Below are 15,948 nucleotides of genomic sequence, written 5' to 3' on the forward strand. Positions count from 1 at the left end.
AGCCCTCTTTTTACATATGCGTCAGTGTTTGAATATATTGAATCAATTTTGCTCTTATTAAACTCAAATAAAAGATCATTTGTAATACTGTTATCTATTAGAAACACACTGTAATAATAATGTTAGTGATGACCAACCTAGAAATGTTATGATTTTACCATACAATCCCTTGTTTGATCACATTAGATCAATTTTAGAAGACACATGGTTGAGTGTGTTCAATAATGATTTTACCTCCATTTTAGGTACTAAACCTAATATAATTTATAGAAGAGGAAACAATTTAAAGGACCTCCTGGAAGTTGACAAGGGAGCTAGTGTGTTTAAAAGCTCCAGTATGAATAAGTGTGGGGCTTGTGGCATTTTTAAATTTATCAACAACAGGTCATATGTAACTATAAGTAATTTTGGTAGTCATTAGGTGTCCAGGACATGTTAACTGCAATAATAAGATAGTAGTAAATGCAGCTACATGTCTGAGTTGTCCTGCATTTTATATAGGAAAAACAATCAGAAATTTGAGTTCGAGGATAAAAGAACACACAAGAGATATCAAAAATGCAAAGTCTACTAATGCATTATATTTGCATAGTCGAGTATGTACCAACTTTAATAAGTTCATATTTTTTGTGATTGACAGAATACCATACATTGACAGAGGGGGCGATGTTAGAACACTTTTGGAAGTAAAATAATGTTTATGGCAACTAAGATTGGATGCCTCAAAGCCTCCAGGTATTAATGAACACATATCTATTGCTAGTATTTTAAAGTTAAAGTCCTATTGTATCTAGTGACATTTTTTATTAGTTAGGTTCTTACTTTTATATAACATAATATATATTTAAAGTTTATTGCTTAGTTTCGTGGTTTAAATATTTGTTGATGTGAGCATTTAAGCTTTTGTATACAACATCTGTTAATATGAACAGTATTTATTTATTATTTATTACATATAGTAGACCTAGTATAATTAATTTATTTATGGTTATTGCCACTAGAGTTTTTAAGCTATTTTCTTCTTTTTTAGGTGTATTTTATAGTTTAAATTGAGTTGGACGAAACATAATGCTATCCTGAAAGTGTATTGGTTTAAATGGGAGGTGTGTGCATGACGTAGTGCTTATATATTCTGTGAATATGTTGTTTTGTTTTACTCTGATGTAGCCTTTGATGTATTAAAGGTGAAAGCGCTAAGCATCACGTTCATTTCATAGTGATTCTTTTTTAATTCTTTTTGTATTTCGGAGCCTGTTTTGGGTTGTTCGGCAAGTGACGTTCTAGTTAAGGGAATACAGCCTGGTGTTGTTACTAGTTTGGTCATGTTTCTGTATGCAGTTGTCTTATATCTTCCAGTAAGTTATTGGAAGTCATGTCTGAAGGTTGCATTGCTTTTTGATGAACAGCTGCAGAACTTTCCCCACTCACTTTTTCTTCCTGATTTTTTTAGCTGAATTTTTCCAGGTCTTCTATATTTCTTTATTCCTGACATAAAGACAGTACACTTACTAGCCAGTTACTGAAATTTACCCATAAACACAAGTCTGATGGCCTTCTCTGCTGAGTTTCTGTTTTCACACTGGAGAACTAGAAACAAGCTATTACTCAGTGTGTAGCCATCTTGGACGTTTGACCATTATTATCTTTTTTATCCTCTTCTATCACTATTGGATCTCCTCTTGCAATTAATATAAGTACTCCTCTTTTCCTTTGTCCCATATATTCTGCTAAATAACTATCATGAAAACCTTTCTTTATCAAATTCACATGTTCAGTTCTTTCTAAGACTGTCTCCTATAGCATAACTATTTGCACTCTGCATTTTTAATATATTTCACTACTCTTTCTTCTGCCTGTGAGACCTTTGACATTTAAAGACATTACATAAAGCATTATTGTGAAAAAAAGTTATTATCCCCACCTTTTATTGTAACAGCTTTGTAAAGTGTCTAGTTCCAGTTTTGTGTCATATGCATACACTCTTTGGCAGGTTGATCTTTTATACGTTCTTTCTTGTTATAGCCATTTGAGCCTATGTCACATCTTACAAAACTTTTTGTTTTATTGAAAGCCTTAACACAAAAAAACACAACCAATACTCCCCTAAAACCTATTAACTTAATGCTGACATACAAAATTATGTACAACTTCAAATACTGAAGTTTTACCCTCCTAAAAGGAACAAGTGTCCCAAACTGAGAGCCACATTCAGAGACTTGGGTAAAGCTAAAAGAAAGCTTATCTATGCAAAGACACATGGTGCAGCCTGTGCTTCTACTAAGTGCTGTTTGGATTTGTCTTACCTTTACAATTATCCCAGCTGAGAAAACAATTGAATGCTTTCAGAAAACATTATCTCCTAGCTATTTCTCTTTATTAGATTGTCTCCATTGAGGCATGAGGACTTGATACAGAGTTGCTACTCAGCATACATTCATTTACTAGAAAAAAATATTTTATTTGTTTTTATTTATTTTATTTATTTTACTTTTCTTGACCGGGATAGTCCAACTGGATTAATGTCCATTTTCAGTGGAGGCCTGGGGAGAAAAGCTCCAAGGTAGACAGATAAGTAATAACAAAGAAGGCATATTACAGATGAGATATTTACAAATGACATAAGCAGACACAAATAGACAATATCACAAGTTCGAGTTACCCCTGGTAACAGTCAGGGGAAACAATAAACAGTAATTTGATTAACAGATTATATACATTCATGGTGAGAGTTAGCCAGGCTTGTTACAGTGACAAAGCCAGTTTAGTGCCAGATGTTGTTTGAGTTTAGCTTTGAATTGGGATAGGGAGGAGGGCAAAGTAATGTCAGCTGGAAGGAGGGTCCATGCTCTGCCTGCAGAGTTTGTAAAGAGGGAGTCACCAGCTACATTGTTAATTTTAATTGTCTTAATTTGTAGTCTGTTTGAAGATCGGAGCAGTCTTGGATTGTTGTAGGGGGTGATAATATTTTTAAGAGCTGGTGTGTTATCTGGATAATAGAGGATTTTATTAGCCATAATCATAAGGTTATATTGGATTAGACTGGGAAGTTCTAGCCACCGAAGCTGTTTAAGGTTGATGCAATGGTGTGTTCTAAAAGGTAAGCCAGTGGCAAACCTGGTAATATGAATGTAACAGATTGAGAGTCTATTAAGTACAGTTTTATTTAGATTAGAGAGAAGGGGGGTGCATATAAAAGTGTTGAAAGCAGGTGAGAGAGAGAGCTATAGCAACCTTAGCTGGTGGGGTTAGGAAGGTTTTTATTCTATACAGTGACCCAAGTTTTTTATTAATGGTTTTGATTGTTTGATTTACATGAAATTCACATTTTTATAAAAGCTTTATAATATTTAGTGTTCTTTTTCATTGACTTGCTTTCTCTTAAAACTTGTTACTTGATAAAGCTAAGAGCCTTAATCCAGTCATTGTCCTATGCAAGAATGAGAAAAAATACATACATTTTTCTTTTGTCATGCTCTTTTGACCAGACTTTTCTTCTTTTTTACATTGCAGTACCTATATTTCTTAAAGCTGAGCAAGGAGAAAGAGAGATGGGAGGAAAAATCAAGAACACCTGTTTACATTAGTATCCCTATTACACTTAAAATAACTGAGAAAACTACTTTATAACTTGCAAAGAAAGTCATGCAATATAAAATATTACTTTTAAGAAAAAAAATGTTTTACTTACAGTTAACTTTCTCCCTCCTCTTCCCCTCTCCTAAGTATTTTTCCAAACATTGATTACATGAAGTAGGGCATATGCTTTAGAGTCCCCATACAAGTTTAACAAAGTCAAAAAAGTCCAATATTTCCAGATTTTTATTGTTCTGTCATGTTTCACAAATATAATTATTGTTTTGCAATCCCACATATGTCAGTTTCCAAGTTACTGGTTTTATTCCTGTTCATTTCCATATCCCAATTTCTGTCACTCACTAATTTCAGCATTGCTGATCTTCTTCCGATTCATCTCCATCTCCCAGAACCAGGCGAGCATTTTCATTCGGAACACTGAAAGAGGTTTCACTGGCAAAGCCTCTATTGTCAGAAGAATGAGAAGCCAATTGTCCTTCTGTTTAATGGCTCACTTTTTGTTGAATAAACAGGTGTTCTGCATCAAAAATGTATTTGATCCTGCATCATAAAATACTCTGAAGACAGCTGGATACAGCAGCTTGAATTTCACACCTGCCTCTCAATATTCCCTGATTACTGAGATAAATCTGTTTCTCTTCTGCCTGGTGTACAGTGAATAATCATTTTCTACAAACACTCTCCTGTCTCCAATTATCAATACTTTGCCCTTTTGGCACAGTTTATGAGGGTCATCTCTTTCTGCTGGTATGATTTCATCCTTACTAATACAGGTATTGGCAACGTCCTTATGGCCATGTTTCAAGCATGCACTAAATGTGCCCTTTCAATTAACAATACTGCTATGGAATACCAGTCCAGTTGTTTATTTGTGATTGCATAAAACTAATACAGTCTGTTTCTTCCAGTTTCTCTGGTGCAGCAGAAAATTTCAGGTTTTCTCTGTGCGCTCTGTCCTCTAAATCTACCATTTTTTAGGTTCATAGGTATGTACTAGGCTAATGGCCCTGGAGCCTTTACAAGTTTAGCCCATAGGATTACCCTGGCATCATGCCACCCAACCTTAGTTCCCAGTGCCTCTGTTGAGTAGAGCCACTGGAGTGATCCCCGGGGTGAATTTGCTATTTCCCATCCACTCATCAAGATTTATCTTGAAGAGGGCCAGTGAGGTGCTCTGTTTGACATGTATGGGAAGTCTGTTCCATAGCATGGGCAGTCTCTGGGTTATGAACCTATCCCTCCAGCATATTCTGTTGATTGTGGTAATGAGGTTGACGTCTTTGGGGCGTGCGGTGTGGAGGGATTGGGATTTCATTAGATATAGCATTTCTAACAGAGCTAGGTCAGACGTGGCTTTGTAAGTCAAGCAGATATCACCTCTAAGTAGGCGATATGAGGAAGAGAATAGCTGGAGTTTTTTGAGTCTTTCCATATAAGACAAGTGTTTAAGGCATAGGATCCTCTTTGTGAGGTACTTTTGTGGCTTCTCCAGTTGTTGGAGGTGTCTAGTGAGGTACATGCCAAATGGGGCATTGTACTCAATGAATGACCTAATGAGGGAAGAGTAGAGGGAGACAATGACCTCTTTCTTCCTGGATGCAAAACCCTTGGTAATGAGATGTGCCACACAGAAGAACTTTCTGACCACAGTGGCAATGTGGTGGTCAAAAGACAGGTTGCTGTCAACCTGTGTTCCCAGATCTCTTATAACACCTTCTGTTTCATGGAACTACCATTGTTATGAAAATTCATGGGAACCGGGTTTTTCGGAAAGGGGATGACAACACATTTTTTGGCATTGAGCTTAAGGCCATGGTTCTGACACCAGTCATTGGTCTCAGTGAGGCCTTTCTGTAGGATGTCAACATCACTTGGGGAGTTAATAATAGCTCTCAACTTGCAATTGTCTGTGAACTTTGTCCGTCAGAGTCCCTTCATGTTGGCCAGGACTTCAGAGAAGTAGATACCAAACAGGAGAGAACCCAGGACCGAACCCTGTTGGATTCCACTTGTGACTGGTTGGCAGTCTGACTTGGAGTCAGCTACCTTCACACTGTGGGTTCTATCTGTGAACCAGTTTGCAACCCACTTAGTGATATAGGGGTTGATGCCTAGCTTAGTGAGTTTTTCTATGATTCCTGAGTGGAGAATGGTACCAAAGGCCTTGGCCAGATTGAGGTAGGCTGTATGAACCACCTTGCCTTCATCCACAGTTCTGGTGACTGACTCAAAGAAGTCAACCAGTTTGAGCAGGCATAATCTACCCTTCACAAAGCCAAACTGTGTGGGATCCAGAGTTTGTAGATTCCCTATATCCTTGTTTAGTAGGCCCATGATGATGTATTCCATAGATTTGCATATCAGACTCATCAGGCTAATGGGGTGATAGTTTCCAGGGTCTGTAGTCGCTCCTTCTTTTGTGGAGAGGGATGATTGTAGCAGTGCGCCATTTGGCAGGGACTGAAGTGAGGTGAATCATTTTTTCTTGAGAAGTCTCATAGTCAGCCTTTCCTTCATTTCAACCACCGATTTTTGCAATCAGTTTATCTGAATAGCTAGTTATAGCTTCTTATATTTTTCCAGATTTTTGTTATTTGAGTTGATATACTCCTTCAGTGTTTCATTTATTTTTCCTCTAAATTACTGAACGCCATCTCTTGTATCAAAGCTGGGATGTAAATTTCTTTTTGCTGAACAGCTGCTGGATTCTTCACAGTCAGTGTTGTCTCTTCACCTTTTCTAGTTGATTTTCTTTCAGGTTTTTACATTTCTTTTTCTTTACTGTCATCCAGGCAGTGTACTTGTTAATAAGTAAATGAATTTTACTCAAGCTGGCAGAATTTACTGTCTCTTTCTCAGTTTCTTTATTCACACTGGGAGAGCTGAATTTAAGCTGTTGATCAGTGCACAGCCATCCTGGAAGTCTATTAGAGCATCTTTTAATCACAAATTCTATTAGTGCTTACTTATTTTCTGATTGTACCAACCAAACTTGTTGAAACAATAAAGAAGTTATGCCTGTTGCTTGTGGTTTATGGGTGGATCATAGTGTTGGGTTCGGTAGTTAAGACATCTGGGCACTGTGAGACGTAAAAGAGTTTCTGAAGTTGGAAATGAGATGACAACTGGTCTTGTCTATTAGCATCAGCATGTCTATGACTTCAAGGTCATGATCCTAGTGGATTTGCCATTAGGTTATGAGATTGCTGATAAATATGAATATACTTGATTGCTGGAGGGTTTGATCAAGTTATAAGTGCTGAACCAAGATATACAGACAGTGTTATTATATTGCAACATAATTTCAGTAACAATGCAGATTTATATGTGCTGAAGTACAAGGAATGCCTCAAGGTCAGGGTCTCTTTGATTAGGTGTCTACTGTTGAACAGTGCCAAATTTAAATAGACCTGGTTTGGATTTGCTAGGTATGAAGGTCTAGAGTACTTACTGTGGCTAGAAAAAGCACTTTAGAAGTTGAAAGTGTACTTGTCAATATGTGTAAATTATGAGGTTAGAGGTGTAGATTACCCCCTGAACAGCCCCTGTTGAAGTAGGTGGGACTATCAGTCATCTCTCTCCAAGATGACATGGATCACCTTTGAATGACATCACATACATAGTCAGCAGTTTATGTCAATTCATTTCTGTTTCTATTTGGACAATTTATGGTGATTTCAAAGAGACTGTTCAAGACTAGCTGATTTTCAGCCTCAGTGACATGCCATTGAGAGTTCAACCATGTCTTTCTTTATCTCTCCTAGGGTGGAGCATCTAAGATTGTTTGCTCCCCTGTGGACAAAGATTTGGTTGAAATGAAGTATATGCACTCGGGGTGAAGGAATCTATGGTCTCTAGTGAAACTGAATTCTCACACCTAGAAAGACAGCTAACAAGTCACTTTATCCTTGCTTAGCCTGGATGTCTTTGTATCTAACTACAGCATCACCTATAACTAGAATGTTTTCAGTAGGTCCTGGTTGTCTTAAGGGCTTAGGTGTGCAACCTGGCATCCCATGTTATGGGAAGAAACAATGTGCGTTTATGAGTCAGTAGTGGGTAAGGTTTGAGTATGATGCAGAGGTCTGGGTCTACTTGTGTATTACCTAGGAAGCCTGGTCAGAGATTTATTCAGTGCCTCAACATGAGGACTTAATATGTGCACTTGCCTGCTGCAGTATGGTAGCATATGTATTGATAGCCATGGTAGCGTTGAGTTTCAATGGGTACTTCAACCTTTCACAAATGGATTCTGTGCTTGGTAACAAGGGGTTGCCAGTGAACATTAGGCAGTTGCTACAGTGCCTCAGATTACCCCTCTGTTGTCATGCTGGCAGCAGATGAAGTGAGGACAGAATCTGGACATATGGTAGCACAGAATTAATGTGCTGACAAGAAAATGGAATGTATGAGTGCAGCTCAGCAAAGTGGCAGAGGCGGGTTAGAGGACAAGATCCTGTAGAAAATATGAATGTGGCTCAGTAAGGAAGTAAGACAAGTTATAACATAACATACAGCATATTTATGCACCATATTGCTTATATCAAAAAGCATACAATTATTAAAATACAGCTGGGCAATGCAGGCACAGGAGTCACAAATATTGGAACAGCGCACTTTTAAAGATATGGCTGTAAGCTGAAGGTACTGGTGCCACAAATAGCAAAAACAGTGCAGCTTGCTATAGATGTAGTTAACATATGACCAAATGAGAATGGCAACCAATGACCCAGGAAACAGTAAAACAAAACAGCAAAGTTTGCTTAATAGTATGAAAAATGATATATTGGAGAAAACGGGCAAAGGAACCAAGGTATTGGGAGCAAATAACTAGAGAGGGAAATGTAATAGAATGGGAAGATGCCAAGAATTTATTTAGATTGCAGGTTAGAGACTGCCTTCCATATCAAGGATTGATATCAGAGTATAGGCAGAGAGAAATAAATGGGGGGGGGTCCTAAACGAAAGACCAGCACTGGCAGACTTTTTAGTAGAATCTAGAACAGAAGTTGCCATTAAGAAAGGAATAATTAGTAGAGCATATAAAATATTGCATGATAACTATAAGAATCAGTCAGAGGAGGCTAGGAAGGATTGGGAAGACAGACTGGATAACCAAATCACAAAGAAACAATGGGGGGATATATGTATGTCTCCCAAATATGCAACAAAATCTAGAAGATTTAGGGTCTTTGCTTGGAAGTGGTTATATAAGTATTTTTATACTCCAAGCAAGCTTCAAAGAATTTTTCTTCAGGTAGACAGCAAATGTTGGAGGTATGACTGGGTTAGAAAGAAGCAACTGGGAACATATTTTCTGGGAGTATAATCAATTGGTACACTTTAAAGATTTCCTGCAGTCTGCACCATCAGAGATGTTGGGTGAGCAATTTAGAGTAACCAGGGAAATTAATTTTTGAGCTATGATACAGAATCAGAATTGCCTAGACATAGTAAGGCCTTTTTGAGTTTAATTACGATGGTTGCCAAAAAACAACAAAAAAATTACTATAAAATGGAAATCAAAGTCTAAACCAACTTTACTAGAAGTAACAAAGATAGTAAGAGAGATAAAAGAACTGGAACTGGGATCTTTGGAAAAGAGTAGGAGCAAATTACATAGGAAAAATGGGAAATGTGGGATCAATAGATGCAGAGGAGGAACGAGGTTTAAAAGAAGGCAGGAAATGAATGAGCTATGTAATGATTGATTGACAATGACTGGATATATTCAAAGTGATGTATAATGTTTGCAGCTACAGTTGTGTTGGCATGGCTTGCAAGGTATAATGTTTGCAACTGAGATTGTGTTGTTATGGATTATTTTCATTTATATAAATGTAAGATTGCCTATGTCAAACATGAACGTTTAATAAACATGTTTTTGTTTAAAAAAATAATATATAAAATGAAAGTTATGTACGTACCATAAAGCTAGAGTCTTTCTGTTCTTTTCCATGTGCCTCGATAGTTGAGTTGGATCCAAACCAGTAACATTATCAGAGTTTCACTAGTGCTTGAGCACTCCCTGTCCCATAATGGCATTTACTAATACTACTCCTCATATCAAATTTATCCCTAAAACAGTTGAGAATACTTATTGAAAAGGGAACCCAAAAAAGTAATATGGCAGTAGACAGGCCTCTGTTAAGATCCATCATGATCATCTAGAAACAGGATATGATGGGTCCTGACAATTTGGAAGGGGAGGGACAACATGGATCTAGCATTATGGTAAGTAAATAGCTTTCATGTTCTATGTTGTCCCCTCTGTCTGTCTTGACAATTGGAACACATTCCCCAGTTACCACGACTCCTAGGTGGCTTCATGACAGGATACCTTTGAGTATGGTGGAACTGAAAGCTGCTCTGGATCTGGAAATGAGCTGCAGTTTATAATGCTTGACAGAACTGTGCATTGTAGACCATGTTGCTGCTGTACAGATACTGCACACTGATGAATGTTTGAAAATGGCAGCAGAAGTAGAAATGAATCTAGTGGAGTGTGTTTTTGATTTGGTTGAAAAGAATAAATCATATATGTAGATGTTTGAGTGTCTTCACTGTTTCAATAATAATGTCTTGGGATTTTCTGCTGTGGAAGCCCTTTTCTGGCCCAAATACCAGAGATTTACTTCCTCCCCAGGCCCAGTGGATGCCCTCCCCTCTAATGTCAGGATGTCAGAGTTTAGGGGTTGTTAGATGCCCATTTACCTCAGGTCTTTACTGCTCCATAGGACAACAGCCTCACTCTCTGAACTCCAGGCCAGGAATACAACTTGTTCATACTGTCCACAGCAGGCATGGGCTAATATAGACCTAATGGAAATATCTAAACAGGGGATAAGGCCTAAAATGGAAGGAAAGAAGGAGCCTGCCCCAACCCATATCCATAGAGAAGGGAAGGAGGGAGGAAAGGATACTGCAAATACATTTCAATTGTCCAGATTTTCACAGAATGTCCACATTTTTGCCTCATAATTTTGGTCTGCTCCACATAAAATTTGTGATTTTCTGGGAAATCACTGGGATGATCTGATGATTAAAGTCACTAAATAATGATACACATTTGTGTTTCAGACTTCATACCCTTCAGAAAAATTCATGCTAAGACAAATCCTGTTAATCTAACAACCTTCTAAGTTTATAAGAGCGATATTTAAAATCTGACCCTATTTTGGGGCCTTTATCCCCCATTCTATCGGGCTTTGTCCAGATTTTTTTACACTAAGAGGTTGAGAGGTATGACACTGCAACAGTGAAGACACTTGAACTTCTACATTTATGTTAACGTGACACAAGTGTACTATGTACATCTTGTTTAATTGTTACAGCAAAACTTATTTATTTATTTTATTTATTTATTTTACATTTGTTTACCGGGATAGACCGACTGGACACGGGTCCATTTACAGTGAAGGCCCAGGGAGAAAAGCTCCACAGTAAGTAAACATAGTTAAACACCTGATACTAATAAAGCATATATACAACAGTAAAATAATATTAACACAGAAACAAATAACATGGTTAAACATAGAGAAATATAAAATTTCAAATCAACAGTATAGATTCCTGAAATTGTAGCAAATGAACAGTAGGTATAATAGGAATAGGCAGAAGTTTGGAGCAGATGAAAAGAAAGTTATGTAATGCATGCACATAGCCAGGAGTTCATCAGGTGTGCTTTAAGTGAGTTTTTGAACTGTGTAGTGGAAGAGGCAGAAGTCAGAGTAGGGGGAGGTTATTCCAGTTTCTAGCTATGTTTTGAGAGAATAATGCTTTCCCTGCAGACTTGTTTGCCCTAGAGATACAGAGGAGTGATTTGTCAGAAGAGCGGAGAGGATGGTTTGATATGTAGTGAGTGAGAAGGTGGCTTAGTGCTGGGGTTCTATCAGGATATTTCACAATATTGTTGACAATGATTAGTTGATGGTAATTGAGTAGTTGGGGAAGTACTAGCCATTGAAGTTCCCTTAGAGCCTGACAGTGATGGGTTCTGAAGGTGGAGTTGTTGGCAAACTTGGCAATTTTATTATAACATGACTCAAGTCTGTCAAGGTCCAGTTTTCTGATCTAGGTAAGGATTGGTGCGGCATACATTAGAGTGGACAGTAGAAGAGTTTGGGCTAGGGTAATCTATGCCTGATCAGAGAGGAATTTCTTGTGTCTATATAGTGTTCCCATTTTTTTATGGACCTTTTTGATAGTTTGTGAAATATGGACATCAAAGAGTAGGTTTTTGTCAATTTCTACGCCAAGGAGTTTGGTGTGGTCAGAGGGAGAGGTGCTAGTGTCATTTCTGGAAGTGATTGAAAAGGGTAGAGGGGTGGATTTAGCTTTGTTGGGGGGTGAATAGTAGTAGTTTAGTCTTGTTGGGGTTTAGGATAAGTTGGATCTGAGTAATCCAACTTTCCGCAGATGTAAAGGATTCCTGAGTGAGTTGTAGAGTGGTGAGTGATGGTGCAGAGCAGATAAGAGTTGAGTCATCTGCGTACTGTATAAGTGTAGCATGCTGGGTGGAGGTATGAAGATTGTTAGTAAATACAGAAAAGAGAAGTGGTCCTAATATTGAGCCTTGCGGTATGCCTATAGTGGTTGGAAGCAAGGGAGATAAAACACCTTGCCATTGGACAGATTGTTGTCTATCTGACACATAGCTTTTAAATCAGGTAATAGTTGAAGGGGCAAAGGAGAAGGGAGGTCATGGAGTCTAGTAGTAAGGTATGTGACACCATGTCAAATGCCTTGGATAGGTCTAAGAACATTGCAGATACAAAGTTGTTGTTGTTTCTGTGCTTGTTAACCAGATTAGTAAAAGAGAGAAGAGCTGTTGTTGTGCTATGGTGTTACTGGAAGCCATGTTGTGTGGAGGAGAGGAAATTGTGTGAGTTCAGGAATTTCATAACTTGGGAGTGAATACATTTCTCGAGTACTTTGGATAAGGGGGGTAGGATTGCTATGGGACAGTAGTTAGAAAAATTATAAGAGTTCCCACCTTTGTGAAGAGGGATAATATATGATATTTTCCATAGTTGAGGGATATAGGCTTCTTGTATGGAGCAGTTGATAAGGATGGAAACAGGGTAAGATAAGGATTCAGCAGCTATTTGTAAGAAGTTGGCAGGTAAATTGTCAGCAGCAAGGGTGGTGGGTTTAAGTTTTTGGAGGAGTTTTTTAATTGTAGAGGTAGGGACAAGTGAGAGAGTAAAGGAGGGAATATTATTAGGGTTTTGACAGGGGTATATGTATGGTTATTTTTGGATAGTTGGGAGGATAAGAATAGGATAGATTCTGTGAAGTGGTGGTTAAATTGGGAGGCTACGTCTTTAGTATTATTGGTAGAGCTGGGAGCGGGAGTGGTAGTTTTGCCTGGTTTTAGCAGGGAGTTGATGGCATGCCAGAACTTTTGAGGGTCTTTTGAATATTTGTTTTGGGCACTAAGGAAATAATTCTGTTTATTGATTTTTTTTGTCTCTTGGCTTGATTTCTTAGCTGCTGGTAATTTTGTTTGGATAAACTAGTGTAATCCCTCTTCCAGATTTTCCAAGCCTTGTCTCTAGCTCTTAGTAGGGTTCTTGTGTCCCTACTTAACCATGGTGCATAGTTTACCTTGACTCTAATTCTCCTGGTGGGTGCGACTCTATTAAGGACATTAGTGAGAGTAATGTTAAAGTAGTCAATGGCTTGATCTAAACCTAGAGTAAATAGTGGTTCCCATTTACATTGCCTTAGAATATTGTTAAGATACTGTGTATTTAGTTTGTGGTCATCTCTAACTTGTCTAAAAACTATGGGGTTGGGAAGGTTGGAGCATTGACATAGGAGGAAGGTGGGGAGATGGTCACTTAGGCCATCTGGTAGGCATCCTGTCTGGTAGTTTTGCTTGAGGCAATTGACTAGTGTCCAATCTAAGATAGATTGTTTATGTTTTTTTTATCTACTCTAGTGGGTTCTTGAATGAGCTGGGAAAAGCCAAAGAGATTAATATGGTTAGTGGGGTTGTTGGAGCTACAGGTTAACCAGTCAGTATTTAGGTCACCTAGCAGGATGGTTTCCTGTGGGAGATTATCTGAAGTCCATTGTAAGATTTCTTTAATTGTGGGAGAGTTATTACCTGGGGAAATGTAACAGCAGATAATGTTGATTTTTTTGGTGTTATGTCTAGAGTTGAGCCTAAGGTTTCGGCATTTTGAAGTTTAGGTAGAGCGGTTTGTAGAGGTTTGATGTTGAGTGTATTTTTAAAGAGAATGGCAATCCCTCCTCCCTTCCTGCCTGCTCTATCCTGTCTTAAGATATTATACGCTGATGGGAGGATTTCTTCATTTTGGATGCTAGGTTTTAGCCAGGTCTCAGTAATAGTTAGTATGTCGGGGAGTAGTGGGTTATAAATGCATGAAGTCAGGAAGCTTGTTAGATATACTCCTGGTGTTGATGTTAAGAATTAGTAAGACTGACTTTTGTTTGGTTGGCAGTGGAGTATTAAGTGGTCCTGGGTATGGGTGTATTTCTCCTGATCTGAGAAGTCTCTTTGTGATAAACAGTATGTGTTTAATTGTGTTAGCTATGTTGGATGTAACTGATATTTTTCTAGTGTAAGATGTTGTTATGTGAAATTTACATATGTGTAGTAGTGAGCTGTCTTTAAATAATGTAGCGCTGATAATGAAATTTATATGTGAGTTTATTTTTGTGGATGTATGTGTTGTATGGAACATCGTGTTTTCAAGTGAAGTGTTAGTATGAATGGATGTGATGTTGGATAGGAGTGTGAGGGTGAGGAATAGAAGTCCTAAGATTAATTGCATTTTTTGTGGTAGTGATAGATGGATATTAGTGGTTTTGTTGTTTAAGAATGGAGGCAAATATGAGAGCATGGCCAGCAGTCACTATGTATGTGCTAAGGGAGAGAGTTAAGATGAGGGCATGGTTAGAGAATTGAGAGGATTCCCAAAACTATAGGGAAGGGTGGTTGGATAGGCAGTATCAAGGAGAAGAAAGGACCACCTACAGGACTGCAGAGGTGAATCCTGGTCTGGCTGTAGAAGCAGAGGACAAACTGTTGTGTCTGGAGAAGGTGTGGACTGAGGACCAGGTAGGATATCCTGGGTGGACACACCCCAGATGAAAGCAACAGCAGTAGCAGTGGCCCTGGCAGAATGAGTTCTAATGCTCACAGGTGCACTCTTACAATGGTACTTGTAACAAATGGGGACGCGATTAGAAATGCATTCTGAAATACTTTGCTGAGAGGTTCTCCTATTTTATTAGGGGCAAAGGCATTGAACAGTTGATCAGATTTTCTGAGGGTTTGGTCCTATGCAAATAAATCCATGAGCTGTCTGTGCATGCCCAGTGAACACAAGATTCTTTCTCCCCTATTATGAGGATTAGGATAGAATACAGGGATATTAACTGTTTGGCTTCAGGGCAGTTCTGAGATTACTTTGGGCTTGAATGAATGATTTGTTTTCAGGGAAATTGTCTCGATGAAAGCTTAGAAAGTGCTCTTTATGCACTAGTGGTTTCAGCTCAGAGATCCTTTTGGATGAGGTGATGGCACCTAAGAAAGCAGTTTTCCAAGAAATAAGCTTGATATCTAAAGAAGCAGCAGGATCGAAGAGGGCAGGGAACTTTTTTTCTATTACAAAATTAGGGTCCCAGGCAGGGACAGGGGCTCTCTGGGGAAGACTTAAATGGATGATTCCCCTGAGGAAATATTTTACTATAGGCTGTGAGAGTAACATCAGATACAAAGGCAGAAGTGGAAAAGGAATGGATTTAAATGCAGGTGTAGGTGACTACCTTAGATAACAGTTCCCCAGAAAAGACAGTAACAGGAGAACATTGGCTAGCAATGATTGCTGCCCTTTAGCCTAGCACAACACTGAGTATCTCTTCTATTTAGAGATGTATGCTTCTCTGGTGCTGGGGATGAGGGGTACAGGAGGGAAAGCAGAGAGAAAGTACAGGTGAGTAGGTGAACTTACTGCAACAGTAGATGTTCGAGTGACCACTACTGCAGTAGCCTTAGCTATATGGGTTCTAGCCTGCCAAAGATATAACAGCTGGCTAGCTTCCAGAGCTTCAAGAGAGCCTGTTCCACATGCCCAAACTGTCAAGCAGCTTGATCTGAGCTGCCTAAAAGACAAGTTTGGGTGAAAAGCCTTTCAGAGCTTTACTGCAAGCAGAGAGAGGGAAGCTGAGACCTGAAAAGAGAATGCTAGGAACAGCAAACAATATATGGCCACACCCTGGTATAAAATCCACATAAAAAAACAAGGGAGGTAGAGTAGGAAGTGGCAACTGCACCGCTGATCACTTGGACATTACTTTTATGGTAAGTTCAGCTTACCC

The sequence above is a fragment of the Protopterus annectens genome, chromosome 4.part0 (genome assembly GCF_019279795.1).
Source record: "Protopterus annectens isolate FY-2018-M chromosome 4.part0, PAN1.0, whole genome shotgun sequence".
NCBI classification, from domain to species: Eukaryota; Metazoa; Chordata; order Ceratodontiformes; family Protopteridae; genus Protopterus; species Protopterus annectens.